Source organism: Acartia tonsa, chromosome 3, assembly GCF_053477335.1.
Source record: "Acartia tonsa isolate MP-2025a chromosome 3, ASM5347733v1, whole genome shotgun sequence".
In the NCBI taxonomy this organism is placed as follows: domain Eukaryota; kingdom Metazoa; phylum Arthropoda; class Copepoda; order Calanoida; family Acartiidae; genus Acartia; species Acartia tonsa.
Genome location: NC_137262.1, coordinates 48,015,421 through 48,036,946, shown reverse-complemented (window position 1 = coordinate 48,036,946; position 21,526 = coordinate 48,015,421). Strand labels below are relative to the sequence as shown.

General features: G+C 33.1%; 2 long non-coding RNA genes across 5 annotated transcripts; one reads left to right on the top strand and one right to left on the bottom strand.

Annotated features, from left to right (window-relative positions):
- Positions 1 to 2,003: 2,003 nt before the first annotated feature.
- Positions 2,004 to 14,537, top strand: LOC145314421 (uncharacterized). 4 transcript variants are annotated; one of them, XR_013877765.1, is made up of 5 exons: positions 2,004 to 2,084; positions 8,101 to 8,160; positions 11,486 to 11,627; positions 12,000 to 12,587; positions 12,827 to 14,537. It is a non-coding gene; the product is annotated as an uncharacterized LOC145314421 (long non-coding RNA). The 4 variants fall into 4 exon arrangements; XR_013877764.1 differs by having other exon boundaries at positions 12,000 to 12,999; positions 13,638 to 14,537; XR_013877766.1 differs by having other exon boundaries at positions 2,005 to 2,084; positions 12,000 to 12,193; positions 12,605 to 14,537.
- A 1,888-nt stretch (positions 14,538 to 16,425) lies between these two features.
- On the bottom strand, positions 16,426 to 21,181 carry LOC145314420 (uncharacterized). The gene is made up of 4 exons (XR_013877762.1): positions 21,076 to 21,181; positions 20,101 to 20,182; positions 17,999 to 18,157; positions 16,426 to 16,944 (listed from the first exon to the last, which is right to left on the bottom strand). It is a non-coding gene; the product is annotated as an uncharacterized LOC145314420 (long non-coding RNA).
- Between the last annotated feature and the right edge of the window lie 345 nt (positions 21,182 to 21,526).

Genomic DNA, 21,526 nt, shown 5'->3' with positions numbered 1-21,526 from the left:
GAGCAAATCAAACAAAGATGTATAGGGATAAGACGATTTTATGTAGGGTAAACCAATTACAAAAAGCACAAAATCAATCCATCTGTAGATTAGTTAATGAACCATGGGACAGTGGGACACTGCTGATTTTAACAAACCTAACAAAATAAAGATTTAAAATAACAAATTATTTCTATTTGCCTAAAAAATAAGAGAACAAGTTTAAAATCTTTGGAGTATTAATGTTATACAGTCAATTAAGTATCCCCTCCGGCACTTTGCATACATACACAAATAAATAAAAAAATATTTTGAAAAACACAAACATACAAAGGGGGAGGTAGGTTGTGCTAAAATTCCGTAAAGGTGTGAAGTTTTCAGGCTTAAAAACAGTAGTAGAACGATAGTATTCACTAAATATGTGTATTTCATATTGAAAAAAACTATGAACAAAAATATTAGTGAAAAATATTAAGTGAATATTATCGTTCTACTACTGTCTTTAGGCCTTAAAACTCACTCTTGAGAAAAACGTCGGGAGATTTAAAATAAGTTTTATAATTTAATAGATACGACAACGCCCTAAATTTATATAGTCAATAATGTTAAAATTTGATTATTTGTGTAATTAATAAAACTGAATAGGTATATTTATTTTATCAAATAATCCTGAACCTTTTAAGGAAAGCTTGTCTAAAAGGAATTTCCAACTTTAAAGATTTTTAATCGATAAAAAATCTTAAAAAACTCACTAAGAACACAATAAAATCATAAATATTTACAATAAAATGATTCTATACGTCTTTTCGATATCAGAACTATAAAATTTCATATAAAAACATTAATATTTTCATAAATAAATTCGAATTATTACAAAATGTAAATGATTGAATTATACCGCATGTGTGCAACTTGGTGCCGGACAAAAATATTACTAAGAATGCCGCGGTATGCGCATCTAGAATGTTCCATCAAGAAGGTTTCAAATAATGGAGACCTAAAAAATTTAAAAATTTTATTTAAAATTACTAAAATGTCAGAATAGGCTTGTATGAATATTCTTGTTTTAAAAAAATAATTTAATTTTTTTTAAATTTTCTTTAATCAGGAAGGTTTTGGGAAAACCCTGAAAAAAGTTGAACAAAAAGTTTTTAGGACTTTAAAGGGTATAGGTAGCTAATATGGTTCTTGTAGAACCCATGTAGAAGCTTTAGCTTAATACAATAACATTGACCACTTACATTTTTGTAATCCCATAAGTTTTTTTATAGAAAAATTAATAGATTTCATTTTTAGCACCAATATTCTTGATCAAAAAATGGTGGTTAAGGAAGCGTTGTTTAAAAAATAATTTTCTTGATATAGGATGAAAATTAAAAATCGAGGTAATAGAGACTGTGCAGCAATAAAACGGCTATTTAAAAGTGCAATTTATATTCAGTTTCCTTTATTAGGTATATAGGAGATAGATTTTTAATATTCTTACTTTGCTTATAGACTTCTTGCCCTAATAGATGATTTTTAAAACATAATTTTCTCGTTTTTAGGAAGAAAAATTAAAAAAAGATTTAACAGAACCTATAAACAATACAAATGTCTACAGATTTATGCTTAAATTATAAATTTTAGCATAACAGGAATATAGTTTTTGAAAAAAAATGAAGCCAAAAAATTCTAAATTTTTTTGGTCTTCAATACAGACCAAGCTATTCAAACCGCTTATAACGCATATTTCACATATCTACACATCTCTGATTCCGTCCGTATTGGCCTGTCTAAACACACGCACACACACACGCACACACACACATTCACAAAGACAGCTGATTGCCCGGTAAATATGTAAAATGTAAATAAACAACTGTTCGTATGCTTGTTGACGTTGCTTTTGATATACATAGTTTGGTTGTGAATTTTTTTTATTTTTTTTCATTCAAATAGCATATAGTGAATTGTTTATGATTTGGTTATTGAAATATGTCAAGACATTTGCAATATTTTACCTACTGAATGATATTTTAAAATTTATAAGGTTTGATTGATACTTTTTTTTCAGAAAGTAAAAATGGATTACGACGCGTTTGCTTCTTTGAACCCTTATAGATGTAAGTAATTATTAGATAAAATACCTACTCTTTCAATTAGCATATTTTGCAATCAACAAAAAACTCTTTTAAATTAGATTTAGATGAATCTAATTCGTCAGTTACTGTAGGTATATAGGCTGATAAAAAAGGAGACAATGCACGAATAAGCTCTAAAGTGATTCCAGCTGCTAATTGAAGTACTTTTTGTTTTTTATTACATCAAATGCTGTTAAATGCAGAAGTACATTAATCAAACTGTTTACATTATTACAATTTACTCCTTTTGCTAAATATACATTTCTTATCGAAAATGAATACTTTTGTAACTAAATATATTGCATAATTACTATTTTAACTTTTCACACTTCTTCAAATTTTTATATCAAGACAATATTAGAACTAAACTTTTAGCTCTAAACTATGAAACCCGGCAGTAAGTCAATACTATTGTAAAATTGTCGCACGCATTTAAAGAAGATTAAAGGGTTACTGTTTAATTCTAGGTTTCATAACTTTATTTACCTACCATTTCTTGTCTTTTTAAATTCAAGGAAATTTTGATAGATAAACAAGATATTTGTATTTTAATCTAACATCAAAAGCTAATAGCTTTGTATACTTAGTAACTTAATGGCTACTCTATTAGTTCTCAGGTGCCCATATATAAAAATAATCAGGGGTACCACGAGTTTCTGGACTCTGTGGTTCTCTAGATTTTAATAATATTAAAAAAATAGTATTCGAAAATGTTACTTTTATGTTGCTATTCTACTCTTTCATTCCATCTACATATCTGTTTCTCCTATTTTCCTATTATATAAAGTAGTAAGCGTTTTTTGTCTGTCCCGAAGGATCTCGCTAACCGCTGAACCGATATTGTTCTCCTTTACAGAGAAGCTTCTTATAGGTCCTGGGAAGGTTTTAAACTATTTTTCGAGTGTCTTAACCCCCCTCTCCCCCCAAAATAATTTTTATAACTCTTTGGAAACTCAAATTTATAATAGGATGAGGTCGACTTTTCCTTCTCCTACCAGTGTAGTGCCCCTAGAGTCTTCTAGGGGCGTAACCGCTAGTTGTATTAAATAAGGACGCTTGTTTTAAATATTGTTATTGTTAAACAAAACTCCTAAACAATTGTGTATCATGTCAATTTCTCATTTATTTGTCTGAAAGTAATATTTAAGGGGGGTGGAGGGGTTACTACGTTCATTCTGTTCGGAAACCGTGATCAAAATGGGCTAAATATTGAGCTAGATTCTTGTAACTTGGTGCATATGCCTAGTCTATTAGGTACTAGATCTAAATTAAAAAAAGTCCATTTTTTAGGTTAGGTTTGGTAAGAAGAACCCTGCGGAAATGGGTTTTCTAGGCTTTTTGGTCTATTTTTGTGTAGAGACTTACCTACTTTAATTGTTTTTTTTTTCTTCTCGAAAACACTGTGTCTATTCTTAAGGACATTAATTAAAATAATTTGGCAAATCGGAGGCCAACCCCATAGGGATAAGGGAGATGCCTACAGGGGTTAAGTGTTTTTTTTTCTAAAGTGTTTCGTAGCCAGAGCCGGAGCCGGGAGCAGCAACATATTTGGTGGAGCCGGATCCGGAGACGTATTTTTTGTTAAAAACGGCTCCGGCTCAAGATTAGCTAAAAGTGTTTTTTTAAAGTAATAATATAATTTGGCAACGGTCTATTTCCATATAATAAACTGAAAAACTATTGTTACTTAAAAAATAGACACACATCCTTCTACTTTTATATAGCTTTAATCAAATAAAAGCAAAATATTTTATATTATTTATTTTATTTTATCAAATTCAATAATGAAAAAAAATTGATATATTAATTTTAAGGTAGGAGCCGGAGCCGCATCAAAATTAAACGGCTCCGACACCCTGCCTAACCTAATATAAAGAATTTTTTTATTTACAATTAGTACGTATTGCACAAGACTTATGTACCAAGTTTCAAAATCTACCTCCATATTTTGTCCATTTTACTCACAGATTACAAATAAACGGCACCGTTTACCACCCCTCCCCTTATGTAAAGTCAATGTATGCCCTAATTAATGCCTATATGCAGTATTAGTAATAAAACATAATCATCGTTTTTTTTAAAGGGATAGTTGCATGAAGTGCATTTTAAAAAATATTGTTAATTTTTTTCTTTTTAAAATAATATAGTAATGCATAATATAAAGTTATTGATTAAAATTAAAAGATTTGGCCAGGGATTTTCCTAAAAAAATGACTTTTTCATTTTTATTTTCAAACTTTTTACATGTTATATACCTACCTATGGCAAAATCTTTTTTGTCAAAAATACAACTTTTGATCGCATTTACTAAGGGGGGGGGGGGCGTAATGACATAAGCTCTTAAACCGTGAGCAAAATGGTCTAAATATTGAGCTAGACCCTTCAAACTTGGTATATAAGCCTAGTCCTATAGGTATTACATCTAAATGGCAAAAAAATCCAAAAAATTTTATTTTTAGGTTAGGTTAGGTAAGAAAAACCCTGCGGAAATAGGGTTTTTAGGCTTTTTTTGGTCTATTTTGATGTGAAAACTTGCCTTAAATTGTTTTTTCTTAGGGTTTTAACTTAAATACACTGTATCTATTCATATGGACATTTTTAAAGATGATTCAGCAAGTCGGGGACCGACCCCGGGGGGCTAGGTGGGTGGCCCGCAGGGGTTAAGTTCATTTTTCCCAATATATTTGTTGTGATACATCAAATAATAGGTTTTTTAGGTCAAGGAACTCAAATTCAGAGCTAAAATAAGCATTAGACTAATCTGAAGCTAGCCCCAGCGGGCTAGGTTGGTGGCCCGCAGGGGTTAAGTGCATTTTTTCTAATATATATCTTGTTATATATCAAACTATAGGTTTTTTAGGTCAAGAAACTCTCCCCCGGGCTAGGTTGGTTTTCTGCAGGGCTTAAGAGCATTTACCTAAACTAACCTAGAAACTTACTCATATTTTTACAGGTTTTTTTCTTGAATAAACTGTGTCTATTAATGAAGACTTTATTTAAGATGATCCAGCAAGTCGGGGACCGACCCCAGCAGGCTAGGTGGGTGGCCCACAGGGGTTAAATGCATTTTCCCCAATATATATGATGTGATACATCAAATGATATGTTTTTTAGGTCAAAGAACTCAAATTCAGAGCTAAAAAAAGCATTAGAATAATCTAAAGCTAACCCCAGCGGGCTAGCTGGGTTGCCCACAGGGCTTAAGTGCATTTTACCTAAGATACCTAGAAACTTACATTTATTATTTTTTTAGGTTTTTTTTCTAGAATAAACTGTCCATTCCATGAGGACCTTAATTCAGATGATTCAGCAAGTCGAAGACCGACCCCAGCGGGCTAGGTGGGTGGCCTGCATGGGTTAAGTGCATTTTTCCCAATATATATGTTGTGATAAATCCAATTATATATTTTTTAGGTCAAAGAACTCAAATTCAGAGCTGAAATAAGCATTAGACTAATCTGAAGCTAACCCAAGCGGGCTAGATAGGTAGCCCACAGGGCTTAAGTGCATTTTACCTAACCTAACCTAGAAACTTACATTTAAATTTTTTTTTATGTTTTTTTTCAAATAAACTGTCTATTCATGAGGACCTTATTTCAGATGATCCAGCAAGTCGAAGACCGACCCCAGCGGGCTAGGTGGGTGTCCCTCAGGGGTTAAATGCATTTTTTTAAAAAGTATGTGTTGTCATACATCCAACTATAGGTTTTTAAGGTGAAGAAGCTCAAATTTACAGCTAATAAAAGCATCAGACTAATCTGAAGCTAGCCCCAGCGGGCTAGGTGGGTTGCCTGCAAGTCTTAAGTGCATTTACCTAACCTAACCTAGAACCTTACTTTTTTTATGGTTTTTTTCTGGAATAAACTGTGTCTATTTATTAGAACATTATTTAAGATTTAAGACCTCAGCAGGCTAGGTGCATTTTTAGTTGTCATACATAAAATTATAGGTTTTTTAGGTCCAGAAATTCAAAGGGGTAGTTTCACGAAATGCATTTGAACTTAATTTAGTGAACTGCATATTTTTTCCTGGTTAATTGGTTAAACTACATTTATATGGCATATATTTGAAAGAATTTCAATTTTGATAGTACAATGTTAGTGGTGGAAGAATTTAATGTGCTAATAGGATACAATTTTTTAATTTAATGTATACCACATACCACGAAAAAACTAGCATCAGGTTTCTATTGTGTTTTTTTAGCTCCAAATTGACTTTAAAAACCTATAGTTTGATGTATAACAACACATAATTTGGAAAATTAACCTCTGCAGGCCACCCACCTAATCCGCAGGGGTTAGCCTTAGGTCAGTCTAATGCTTAAAATAGCTCTGAATTTGAGTTTCTTGACATAAAAAACCTATAATTTGATGTATGACAACACACTACACTACACCCCTGTGGGCCACCCACCCGCTGGGGTCGGTCCCTTACTTGCAACAAGATCTATATTGGAAATAATGCATTTAACCCCTGCGGGCCACCAACCTAGCCCGCTGGGGCTAGTTTCAGATTAGTCTTATGCTAATTCTAGCTCTGAATTTGAGTTAACTGACCTAAAAAACCTATAATTTAATGTATCGCAACATATATATTGGGCAAATGCACTTAACCCCTGCGGGCCACCCACCTAGCCCGCTGGGGTCGGTCCCCGACTTGCTGGATCATCTTAAATAAAGTCCTCATTAATAGACACAGATTATTCAAGAAAAAAACCTGTGAAAATATAAGTAAGTTTCTAGGTTAGGTTAGGTAAATGCTCTTTAAACCTGCAGAAAATCAACCTAGCCCGGGGGGGTTAGCTTCAGGTCAGTCTAATGCTAATTTTCGCTCAGAATTTGAGTTTCTTGACCTAAAAAACCTATAGTTTGATATATAACAAGATATATATTAGAAAAAATGCACTTAACCCCTGCGGTCCACCAACCTAGCCCGCTGGGGCTAGCTTCAGATTAGTCTAATGCTTATTTTAGCTCTGAATTTGAGTTCCTTGACCTAAAAAACCTATTATTTGATGTATCACAACAAATATATTGGGAAAAATGAACTTAACCCCTGCGGGCCACCCACCTAGCCCCCTGGGGTCGGTCCCCGACTTGCTGAATCATCTTAAATAATGTCCATATGAATAGATACAGTGTATTTAAGTTAAAACCCTAAGAAAAAACAATTTAAGGCAAGTTTCCACATCAAAATAGACCAAAAAAAGCCTAAAAACCCTATTTCCGCAGGGTTTTTCTTACCTAACTTAACCTAAAAATAAAAATTTTTGGATTTTTCTGCCATTTAGATGTAATACCTATAGGACTAAGCTAATATACCAAGTTTGAAGGGTCTAGCTCAATATTTAGACCATTTTGCTCACGGTTTAAGAGCTTATGTCATTACGCCCCCCCCCCCTTAATACCTAGAGCTTTTAACTTTTTATACAACAAAATAATTAGGTACAAGAGTATTCTATGATATGTATTTTTTTGTAATATTGATGTAAAACTTACAAAGGAGTATATATATAAATATGTTTATATTGTATGGTTAGTTAGTTTGTGGAGATAATGTGTATATCGTCAGGAAACCAGATGGTTTTCTTTATTTTTTAAAAGTACCTATCCATAGAAAAACTGTCCTATGAAGAACCGGATGTTATTTTTTATGTTCTTTAACTTTAGAGAACTTGCCCTAAGGAAACCTCGGTTCATTTTTATATAACTCTTGTGAATTATTGTCAAATAAAAAAAGTTTAGTCAGGTCAAAGTTAAAAATTCTTTTACACATAATCATATCTAAACAATGCCTAATATATTCTACTAAGGCATATTAAAGTACACTACTCAAAGTACCTTAACTCTTTAAATGCACTTCGTGCTTTTTTTCTCCAATGGGTCATTGATTTTTTTTTTTGATATAGGATACATGAATGGTTCATCTATTAAACTTGCTACCAATGCATTAATTCACTAAATTTACTAAATGTAGCCATACTTTTCTTTCTATTTAGCTGACCCAGTCAGAAAGCCAGGCATAGTACAGCGCCCAGAAGATGCACATCCAGATGCAGGTACTGTTTTTGGATGCTTGCGTAGTAATCCTATTATATAAAGTATTTTTTTGTCTTTAGCGAAGGATCTTGCTAACTGCTGAACTGATATTGTTCTCCTTTACAATAGATTTTGTTACAGGTCCAGGGAAGGTTTTTACCTATAATTGGGGAGTGTATCTTCACCCTCCCAATTAAATAAACTAGGTATTTTCTTTTTAAAACTCAAATTGAAAGATGGAGGTAGCCGGGTCGAATTTCCCCTCTAACCTTAAGTATCCCTAGAAGTTCTAGGGGCTTCGCCTCTAGTTAGTAATAAAGTAAATTGTAGTTTTGCTTAATTTAATTTTTTCATAAGAAATGTTGTATACCGCTATTAGTATGAATGAAATATTAAATATACCTATTTAATTTTTAGTTCCAAATATTCCAATTTTGGTGGAAACATAAGGGAAATAGCACTTAGAATGAAAATTATGTAATGAAATTTGGCAAGATAGGTATACCTAATTTTTTTTAAATGGGAGGGGGCGGTCGTGTACTTTTTGAAACTAAACGACAACTCAACTTTAAAAAAGGTTTACATCAATGAAAGGGAACTATCCACATGGGAGCAAGTGATTCTAAGCACTTTCCAGCATTGATCCTTAGTTTTTTTTTAGTGAATATACTAGTTATCAACTAAAAAGTTTGGTTTTACCATGGTTTTATATGAAAAAAACTTTAAAATGTAAATCGTTTTTTGATCCAATATCATCAAATGCTTTTTGAGTTCAAAGAACAAAATAAAATAACACGGCAGAAAAGCATTAAATGCTGTAAATTGCAAAAGTACTTAAATTAAACTGTTTATAATATTACATGGTACCAACCCTTTTTCTAAATAAACATTTTTAATCAAAATAATATACTTTTGTGTCAAAGCTTTAAAAAGCAGTTTGAAACATCAAAACATTAGATAATATTGCACCAAAAATGCTTTGCTTTTAAATTTTTTTCATATAAAACTAGGTATGGCAATCCGTCAAATTTTGGACCAGATTCGGATTCTTACAAGAATCCGTCCAAAAAAATAGCGGATTCTCGCGGATTCCAGATTCTAGCAATATTTTAAAAGGCTTTTTAAAAAATTGAAAATTTAAGTGCTACATATGTCCTAAAAATTAACGTTCTTGGTGTTTTCTATAATTCACTTCCGAGATTTTAAAAGATGTTATATATACCTAGCGGCTTCGCCCCCAGCCTCTAGGAGCTGTGAACCAACTTCCCCAATAAACAAAAAAAATTTTTTTTGGGAGAGGGGGGGGGGTTGGGGGTGAACCATCCTCCAAGAAAATAGCTTAAAACCACCACAGGACCGATATGTATATACCCTGAAAAGTAGAATCCGATCGGTTCAGTGGTTACCAAGATCTTAAGGGATGGACAGACAGACACACAGGCAGACGGACAGACATCATTCTACTTTGTGTTATAGATGATGATAATGACAAGTATTAATAAACTCTAGGCTCTAATTTTAGTCTACCAACTAGCGGCTACGCCCCTAGAGGCCTCTAGTGGCACTTTGAATGTTTTTTTTTTATTTCAAATATCTAATTAGAGAAATAATTGGTTTATGCTTCGTTCAAGTTTCTTTTTTGGGAGGGTTATTTTTTTCTAGGGGCAATTTCTCTTGGGAGGGTGGTGGTACCCTCCCCCAAAATAGTTATAAACCTTCCCTGGACCTATGAGAAGCTACCCTGTTATGGAGAACCCGTTCGGTTCAGCGGTTATTGAGATCCTTCGGTACAAACACACAGACAAACAGACATCCTGTTACTTTAGTATAAGGATTAAGAATCCGAATCTGCTATTTAAAAACGGTTTCCGGATTCAAATTCCAAAATTGGCCAAAAAATTAGGCGGATTCCGGATCCCAGATTCAGATACGGATTGCCAACCCTATATAAAACCATGGTGATACCTAACTTTTTAGTCGATAAACCAAATAGTAAACTTAGACCTAGTATATTCACTAAAAAAATACTATGGATCAATGCTGGAAGGTGCTTAGAATCACTTGCTCTTGTTCGTGGATAGATCCCTTTGGCATGGCTGTTGTTTTAAAGAATTTGGAACTGAACAAAAAAAGTTTCTCTCAGAAGGTTAAAAATGATCTAAATAGCAGTTTTTGAAATAAGACAAAAATTTACGGCGGTTTTCGGCAAAAACAGCAGTTCTGCTGCCGTCTCCCCACGGAAAAAGCAAATGCTATGCCTATTTTTAGTGCTTTAACTCTTTTTTTGGGTTATTTGCTTTAACAAAGTTACAAACCTTAAACCTTACCTGGACCTATGATAAAATTTTCTGTACAGAAAAACCTTCTCTGTCCAGTATTTATCAAGATACATACATACAGACTCACACCCTATTACTTGTATATAATAATATATAAATACTACACTAGGACTAATAAATTCATTTCAAAAGAAAAAAGGTCTTGCAAAGTCTTTATTTAAAACAAAAAAAAACACCTATTAAAATAACTAAAGGGGTAGTTGCACGAAATGCATTTAAACTTAAATTTAGTGAACTGCTAATTTTTCCCTTTTTAATGGTTTGAACTACATTTCAATTTCTACCATGTAGTTTTAATAATATCAAGAAATGAAATTCGTATTCTTGTGATATATACAATGGATATAGTTGGCTTATTTTCACAAAACAGCACATTGACTATTTTTGTGATATCTTATTGTTTGGTATTTATTGTAGGGTTGGCAATCCGTCCAATGTTTGGACCTGATTTGGATTCGGATGCTTACAAAAATCCGCCCAAAAATGAAACAGATCAATCTGTGGATTCCGGATTCTTTTTTTTTTGACGGATTCCAGATCTTCAGATCTCGGATTCTAGCAATATTTTAAAAGGCCCTTTTTAAAATAAATTAGAGAATTAAATCTTATCGGGTGCTGGGAAGAATCTAAAGCAGCGTTTTTTCATACTTTCACAAAAGCTTTTCTCCTATTTCTAGACCCTACATCGCCCATTTGCTAACCCTTACTCAACCTAACCTAACTTTGTTAAAAATTGAAATATATATTTAGACAAAAAAAACTCAAGATGCTGATTTTAGCTTAACAATTAACAATCCGAATCCGCTATTAAAATAACGGATTCAAATATTTCCATAAATTGAACAGATTCCGGATTGGATTGCCAACCCTAATTTATTGTAATACAAAGTTATATATGTTTCATGGTATACTCGTAACTTCTGCTCGAAATCATTTTTTTGAAATGCACTTCATGCAACTTTCCCTTTACCAAAGATACTAAACTTATTTTTTCTGTGTTTTTTAGGCTGATGTTGTTGACAATGAACAACCTTAAGGCGGTGGCAAAGGTCCGAATGAGGTACAGCTGTAGTCGGCGGTCAAGCCGCCAGAGGAGACAAGAGCGAGGTGTTGAGACTCTGTGTGGGACTTGTCAATGGGGCTGTTAAGTAAGTTTTTAGATAGATAGATGGACGGGCGGCATTATAGCTAAAAACGGTAGACACCGAATGAATGGACAAATGATAGAGTAGAGATTTTTGGTCAATTTAAAAGAATGAAAAAATAGATGTAAGTAGCTTGGATTTATAGTCAGGGGTCAGATAAAGTACCTAATCAATATTATTAAGAGTAATTTCAAATGATAAGTTGTTAGGTATTTAAAACCAATTTTTGAACTTAAAACAAGTGAAAATTCTTTTCAAATTATTGCACCTAAATCTAACTCGATCAATTAAGATTTAAATGCATTTTTTATGGTCTAGTCTGCTTTTTTTATACACTGATAGTTTGTACAACCTGATCAATATCTTTACTTTCAGGAATGTCAATAGGATAACCCTACTCGTCATTCACCTGCACACCAATCTAGAAAAACTTTGGCAAGAATGTGCTGACTACACAGGCAAATGGGACCAAATGCGGGGACACCGGGACGAACACCTACCCAAAGCAGTAGTTATTTGTTAAAATGTTCTTTTTTCTTTTCGCTAAAAACTGATTTAAATCATTTGACGTTTGTATATTTCCATTGAAGGGATACTTGCATGAAGTGCATTTGACAAGATTGATTGCAAGCAAAAATTACAAGAATATCATCTAACATAATTAATTTTTTATTACAATAAATAGCAATCAATTAGACACCATCAAAATAGTCATCAGAATGTTTTTGTGAATACAGGACAGCCATTTAAAATGCAAAAATCCAAAAAATATGATTTTCAAGTCTTGATATTTTTAAAACTACCTTGTAGAAAATTGAAATTCTTTCAAATACCTATAGATCATAAAGATGTAGGTAGTTTAAACTATTGAACAGAAAAAAATATGCAGTTCAATAAATTCAAGTTTAAATGCACTTTGTGCAACTACCCCTTATCGTTTCTTCCTTGCTTTCCTTGATTAATGTCAATTGCTTTATCAGTGCTTTCCCTAAAAGTGCCTGCATGTATTCCCAAGGCCTTACTCTACTACGGGAATACAGTATCCAATTAACTTAACCTGACCTAAACAAACAAAAAATCAACCCCCCTTTTTTCCAATTTACTTCAAAGTAGGGGAAGAGGGGTTGGTGATAATCTGTGCTTGACTAGGCGCTTTTAGGGGAAACCACTGATGTTATTCTTTACTTTTTCCTTTTGAGTAGACAAATACATTAGGTTGTAGATCAATCTTTCATTGTGATTTTAAAAAATATTTTAATAAAAGTACCCAGGTATATTACGGGTTAGGACAATCGACGAAAAATTTATGTACAACCACAATTTCAATATACAAAATTGCTCCTTTGTAGATTTAAATTAAGTTTTGACACCTATGGTTTGTAAAATTCAATTAAGATTCTATTAGGTTCCCAAATTTTTTTTTTTTAAGTACAATTAATATTAATCTAATCTTACCCACCTTAAAGTGGATAATAATTTTTATGGGAAGTAAAGGTGTGTAAAGGGGGGATTTTAAATGCAACCATTTCGTAATTAATTTGCAAATGGCACTTAGAATCCGAATTTCGTTATGAAAATCCTATGTAGGTCTCTTTTCACTAAATTGAACAAAAAGTTGCAAAAGTAAAGACTGTCGGCTCAGCCGTTAGGCCGTTTTTCGGCTATTTTCCCATAAAAATGTCACAAGCCCTATCTAAACATCATACTCTTGGCCTCTCCTAGCCGTTTACATCTTGTTCTAGCCGGTAGCGACTGCTACTAGAAATTGAAAAAAAAATGGTAATTGGCATCATTAAACACGAAGCCACTATCGGTTACTTCTACAACTTTTTGTTTATATTAGGGAAAATAGATCTACCAAAGATTACGCATGCCAAGTTTCATAACAAAATTCGAATTCTAAGCGACATATGTGCATTGATTACAAAATGGTTGCATCAACCCCCCCCCCCTTAATTTGAGCTCTTTCTTTAATTCTCTCGTGATAGTTTTTTTGTTGAATTTTTTATTTAGTTGCACAGCTACTTCATATATATAATATACTAGCGGCTACGCCCCTAGAGGCCCCTAGGGCACTTGAGGAGGGAGGAGTCGAATTTGATAACCCAATTTCTTATTTTAGATTTTAAGAGAAAGTACCTACCTATTAAAAAAAATTTTGAAGGTGGAAATTTTTTTTTTTGGAGGGGGTATTTTTCCTTTTTTTGGGGGGGGAGGGTTAGGGGTGTTCCACCCCCCAAGAAAAGTTATAAATCTTCCTGGGACCTATTTAGCGAGATCCTTTGGTACAAATAAACAGACAAACAATCAGACACACAGACTAAGATCCTTTTACTTTATTATAAGGACTAGCGGTTACGCCCCTAGAGGCCTCTAGGGGCACTTGAGAAGGAGAGAGTCGAATTTAATAACCCAATTTGAAATTTCTTTTTTTAGATTTTAAAAGAAAAGGTAAAAAAAAATTGGGGGGGGGGGCGAAATTTTTAATTTTAATTAAACAAAATTCAAACAATTTTTTTTTCCGGGGGGGGATTTTTCATTTTTGGGGGTTTGGGGTGTCCCACCCCCCAAGAAGTAGTTATAAACCTTCCCGAGACCTATGAGAAGCTACCCTGTAAAGGAGAACCCGATCGGTTCAGCAGTTAGCGAGATCCTTGGTAAAGACACACAAACACCCTGTTACTTTAGTATAAGGATTATCAAACTGTAATACTGAAGACCATGTATAACATAGTATTACACACAATATTCAGCGACTATTAAGATAAAAATCATAGAATTAAAACCAGTTTTGCTTGCCGATACCTTCAGCCCCTCACTTTAATATCTAGAAAGCTGTGTATTAAATTCTAAATTGTTATATATTTGTTATGTAATACACTTATTGATTGAAATAAATACACCATTTAGAAAGTAATATTTTAATTAAAGCGTGGCGACTCTACAATCCTAATATCTCAGTAAGTCTGTTAAGAATTACTTTTTAATATAGTTTTTTTAGCAATGATAATTTATAAATTACTCTAAAATTTACTTTGTCTAAGATCGAATTTATTTACCAAAGATTGCATAGGTACAATTCCCCGATCTTGGACGACAATTTCACCATTGGGAAAAGAAATAAAATTAACATAGGTATATTAGGTATAATTTGATAAAATTACATCAGCATTCCGATAATAATATCTCTTAAAAATAGGTTGTGTCTCAAGAAATATGATTTAAGGAATAAGAAATTTTCTTGATAAAAATGTCTTCAAATCAATTCAAAATTGAAAGTAAAAATCCTGAGAGGATAATACCAATTTTTGATTTCTACTTCGAAAACCTTTAAGCAATCATTAACATTTTTATTTGTCCTAAATATAATCCGAACAGCAACATCGCAAGCCCTTAAATATTTCTTTTCAGGCGTGCGTTTTACGTGCAAAATCATTACTATAACATATCGAAATAACATTTAAAATTAAAGTCCTTTCTTCCATCACTTCTTGTCTAAATACAACAAAGATAACAAAATCCATAAAGCAAAGCTCTGAAATGGTAGGACAAGCAATCATTAACACTTGCATCAGAACTGAACAAACATAATATAAATGTATAAGTCTAAGTAAAATAGCAAGTAAATATGGTGACTCGTGCCACGACATGCCAGCAATTTTATTTTGGGTGCTACTCCCTTAGTTTTAGAGATAATTGGGTAAAATCTTTTTGGTTGTGTAACCCCAAGTTTTGGTATCTTTAAAAAAAAACGGTGACTGGACCACCATTCGCCGCCGCCCCAATTTTTTTTTTATTGCATTTCTCGCTGTATTAGGCAATTTGGAATCATTTGCGACCATGTTATTTTTAAAAATTTCCCATTGCAAGTAACCCTGGGACTTCAGTCATTTTTTTCAAATTCTCCTTTATCAAGGTAGATCTTAAATTCAGTGCTTTTATTGAACTTTTAAAGATATTGAAACAAAATCTTTTTGGGTTGGTCAGTAAAATATATTTTTATAAATAACTGCGGCGGTACCGCCGCTCCTGCCATTTACCGCAGTTTTCCGCCGCCGCCAAAAAAATTTGTTATTGCATTTCTCGCCGAATCAGGTAATTTGGAATCATTTGAAACCTTGTTATTTTTTAGCGGGACAGCAGGAGCGGCGGTTTTATTAAAGATACCAAAACTTGGGTTAATTAGTGACACAACTAAAAAGATTTTACCCAATTATCTCTAAAACTAAGGGAGAAGCACCCAAAATAAAATAGTTGGTATGTTGTGGCACGAGTCATCATCCCCCCCACCTTTGTTGCAAACCTGCTTATAGACATATTTACATTTTTAGGACTTATATATAGAGCTGCTTTGCTTATAACATTGTACCTTATCGTAATTGGAATCAAAGGGAGTTATAAATAGTAAAAATCCCTATGTTTTAATGGATGTACAGTCTTTCTGGTAAAGATTATACATATAGTTGTTTGTTACGCTTCCTAAATCGATACGACAATTGAATAAGTGTGAAGAGCTAACTTTCTGGGTATACATATTACATACGGACGGACGGTTCGGACCCTAATTAAAACTAAAAGTAATAAAAACTACATTATCAACATCTACAAGTAGCGAAGTCAAATCATAGGATGGAAGAAGTATGTTATAATGGAAATGTTCAGTTCACATAACAAAAGAAAAGAGAATTTGCATAAACTCAAAGAAAATCACGAAACCTAATTACCTACCTACAGACAAAGTGAATTAGGTATAGTGTAGCCAAGCTTTAAAAAAAGACAAATATTTAATGAAAAAAATCTGTTAAGTTTAAAAAATATTTATTTCTGTTAAAAAAATCGGACTGAGGTACATAGGTAAATAAAAAAAATACTATAGGTAATAATGATCAAATTATAGAACAATGAATTTTTACAGCTTTTAAATCTCATTGACAAATGGTACAAATTTCTATTTTGAGGTATATTATCACATACAATGTTAGATACATCACAAAAAATTGAATCTACAACTAAGATCGAAAACGTCATTTCCCGCCGAATTTTTATTTACCTTTTCTCGTCAAAATAGACAATTTCGAATCATCTGAGACAAAACTAAAATTTAAATGCAAATATTAAAATAATTCATCATATTGTATTATAAACAGCTGTCTGCGGATATAAAACTGTAAATAATAAGATTAATACAATTTTTTTAGCCTCGAGATGCCGAATGGATCTAATGTCAAACATGCCATCTTCTTTACACAACTTTACAACTTTGGATTTCACCTCCTATTGTGTTTGCACACACAGACGAGCTAACATCTCTAAAAATCACCTAAAAATTAAAATAGTTCATACCAAAAAGTGTTATTTTTTTTGCAAAATTGCCACAGTGATTCTTCCACACAAAGTACTTTGTATAAAAAAAACTTGTTACGTGTTAATAACTCAAAGTAATAAAAGTCAGGGAGTAAGGGAGGGGACAATGGGCAATTAATTCAATTTAAGAGTTTTCGCTGAAAAGCAATGAAAACCAGATTTATCCAGAAAATATGACCAAAATTGTAAAGGGATCATGGTAATATAATTTCTCGTATTTATTCAAATCCGGTGGATAGGAACCGGTTCTCATCTATACGAAAAAACTATGTCTAGCATCGTATTATATCCAGCTTTCTACGAATATAAAAATGTACAATCATAAGATTAAAACCAGTTTTTTTAGCCCGCGCCTTCGGCACCTTGGGGCTAAAAAAACTGGTTTTAATATTATAATTGTACATTTATATCCGTGGAAAGCTGTTTAAAATACGATGCGAGAAATAACTATTCTTGTATTCATTTGAATCCGGTGTGGTTAGGAACCGGTTCTCATGAATACGAAAAAACTATGTCTAGCATCGTATTATATCCAGTTTTCTACGAATATAGAAATGTACAATCATAAGATTAAAACTAGTTTTAATCTTATAATTGTACATTCTACATCCGCGGAAAGCCGTTTATAATACGATACGAGAAATAACTATTCTCGTATTCATTCGAATCCGGTGGATAGGAACCGGTTCTCATCCATACAAAAAAACTATGTCTAGCATCGTATTATATCCAGCTTCCTACGAATATAAAATGTACAATCATAAAATTAAAACCAGTTTTTTTAGCCCGTGCACATTCCCTTTACGCCAGTACCCATAGTCTGAGACTCTTGAAAATTGAATATTGAATTGGAGTCCCCTCCCTTACTCCCTGAATATTAGTACTAAAAGTTAAGCCAGAAATAAGAGTAGGTAGTGTTATGAAAATTAGGTTACCATATTAATTTATACTCCAACTCTGCTAATTATGTGCTATTAGAAACAAAATCAAAAGTGCAACTTAAAACCTACCTAATATCTCTTTCCACAGACATAGCTCTTGTGTGGATCTTGATTATGTTGTAACGTCCATTCAGGTCAGGTAGGGAAAATTTGACCTTACGTTCCAAACAACCAGGTCTCATAAGGTCAGGATTCCAGGGTGTCTGGCCTGTTTGTTACCTCCAATACCTGGGATAATGAATTTTGTGAAAATTAAGAGTATTGTGTATTTGTAATTGGCTGAATAAAGTTTTGATGGGCAAGTTATCTTCACATTTTTTTTTATTCAAGCAATAGCTGCCCTTGCACTTCCTCTGAATGAAAAATATAACGAGCAGATAAATAAATTGGCTTGTACCTATAAATATATGTATTACATTATGAAAAGGGAGGGGGCGGATGTGACACTTATAAAATCCAAATCTTAATATTAAAAGAAATCAACTTGGACTAAAATTTTGCAGGACAGTCGCTTTAATTAGGTACCTACATTGTAAAACTATGAAGAAACGGCGGCAAAACCGCCGCTTCCCATGACACTTGTGAAATTTTTATGAAAAAAAAGTTTATCTCAGATCATTCAAAATTGTCTGATTTGGCAATAAAAGACAAAAAATATTTATGGCGGGAAACAGCGGTTTTTGGTGAAAACCGCGGTTCCGTTGACATTCCTTTACAGTTCCACGAATCCACAGTGTACCTCTTTAAATCAACTGCCATGCAAAATTTCAGTGCTTTAACTATTTTTTAGTTGAGTTCATTAGACTTTTAGTTTTGGTTTTAAATACAGGGTGCACCACATAAATCCGGACTTTTTCTTATTTTTAAACAAATAAACATAAAATCGTCAATTTTAAAGATTTTATTGAATTTTAAAAACTGGGAAGCAACCTAGGTATATGACTATTAGATTATCTAATGAAATCGCCGCCAGCCTCAATCACTGCCTCTACCCGCCCCCTGAACCGCCCGCCGACCCTGGTCACCATGTCCCTGTTCAAACAGGAAAAGTTCTCCATGATAGAAGCAATAAGAGAGGTCTTTTTGGTATGGGCGCGTGTATTGGTTCATGCTTTAATGGCGCTCGAGGCCAAAAGTCCATTGGATTAAGATCGGGGCTGCTGAGAGGCCACATCTCCTTAAGGAGTGAGTAACAGCAAGATCCAAATTAACCTATCTTTAAAGCTACCTTTTGACACGGCAGCTCTCATTTGGGCCACAATTAAGCTAGAACAACAGTTTATACCTTTTTCAATACAGTGCAATACATAGTCTAAAACGAGTTTCAAGGTTCCATATGGGCCCCTGAAGTCAAGAACCGAGATTTTTGACGTTTTTGACATCTTAAAATCTACCACGATCCACTTTGTCGGAGTACTACAGCCAAGTCAGCTTGGATAGAATTAGAGAGCTCTAGTCTTTTCTAGAGTTTTCACTAGGTATCTGATAGTATATCCAGCAAGTAAATCAATGGTAATTTATCTGCGCAATTCGAATCTGCCTTGTTGAACATATGCACGGCCAGCACGGCGTACACGTCCTACATAGTTCAAAGATTTTCATGGGCAAAAAGGTCATTACCTAGTACCTAAGCTTTTTATAGTGGGGTCAAACATCCTGATTGGTCAAGTAGTTTTGCGCTATGGCCGGGCCGTTTAAAAAAAAATCCGGATTTATGTGGTGCACCCTGTAGTGCCACACCCGCCTCCCCCTTTACATAAATATATTAACAATTTGGCTTAATATTTATTTTCAAGATAAAACCATTAAGGCTAACCAAAAATCTTAACATAAATAAGTATCAGGGATCTTAAGAGATAACACAATGTACAATAAATTGATGAAAAAGTTAAAAAGTTTAGACACCAAACGATCACAATTAAAAATAGGATCAAAAGTTTTTAAGCTAACAAACGAGATAATGTGGTTTTTAAAAATTTGGATACCAGTGTAACTTGGGAGTACGATGACCCCTTCCTCCATTAATTTATAAGTATCAACTTAATAACTAGATGGGTACCTCAATTCAATATTTACTCTAACAAAAAAGGAAAAATACTTGAATTAGGTAGGTATATATCAGCATATCTGCTAGTTTGTGTATAAAAAAAGCATATAAAATGACCACTCACATCAATATTTCCTCTGGAATCAAAACCATCCAACTGATTGTTCTTGCGTAGTTCTCTTACATCTCTAGCTCCATCGTCAAACCTAAATTATATTTAAGTTAAAAATACACATAAGTTTTTTACGATGTAGATAGATAGATATTTGTTTTGTAGGTATAATCTAATTCTAAAGTTTAATTTAATCTATATTCGTTATTTATCGCATTGTATTAAAGACACCTTTCTGCAGATATCAAATTGAAAACATATTAGATTAAAACCAATTGAGTTAGTTACAGGATTTGGCTAACAGAGCTGGTAAAATCCTATCATTTTTAAAAGCGAAGTTTTCTAAAATTAGGGTCGGTCCGTCTGTCCGTAATGGTTATTTTCATTTTATTACACATTTAGAATTGTCCAATCAATTTCGAACATGATGTTTAGAAAGCATTGCAACTCTATAACTGTTACCAGAGAGACTGTACGTCCATTTTTAACATGCTTATAGCTTATTTTTAATCTTTTTGACAAACTTTTGTATAATATAGTTATTAGAATAGACATGTTAGAATTATCCTATCGATTTCAAACTTTGCATGGTGATTCCTATGACAGTTAGATACGATTTAGAAAGCGTTGCAACTCTATATTCGTTACCAAAAAGTCCATACATCTTTGCTGATTTCTTTTTGCATTTTAACAACTTTTTTTTAGAATAATGATTCTTAGAACAGGTAAAGTATTATGAGCGAGGCAACTATAAAAGAATGTCCTTTTCTTTATCCTATATTTCATGTAAATTAAAAATGCTGATTCTTTAAAGGTGCTTAACAATACTTGCTTTCTTTCGTGCCACGCACTCTGTCCATGGATTGTAAAGTTAAAATAATTCTAATATAATGTTCAATTATAATAATTTGGCGGTTCCTTGAAGGTATAGAGCAGTCCAGAACTAAAAAGTTTATAAATTCCAATAATACAAATGGAATTAATTACCTTTATTTTTCTATAAAAATGTTGGTTGGTTGTTTTTACTTTTGAGTTACATTTATTCTTCTGAAATAAAAAAAAATCCTGTTTACAAATTTTATCTAAAATTCAACATTATATTAAAGGTTTATTTAATTGTGTAAATCTTACGATTCCAATAAGTAATAAACTGATTGAGTTGCTCTCAATAGATGCTACACAATTGAGAGTGAGGAGTGAGTTCGACTTCACCCCCCCCCCCCCCTCCAAAACGAACCCAAGGGCCGCCATTCCTTATAATAAAGTAAAAGTTAATCTATCTGTATGTCTCGCTAGCTGTTGAACATTTTGACATCTCTCACAAAAAAAAAGAGCTGTCGAATATGGACAGATATAACCATTCAAATTTTGCTTATAATAAGTGTTGCGGAGCCGCCAAATTTTGCTGGAGCTGGAGCCGTAATTTTAGTTAAAAGAC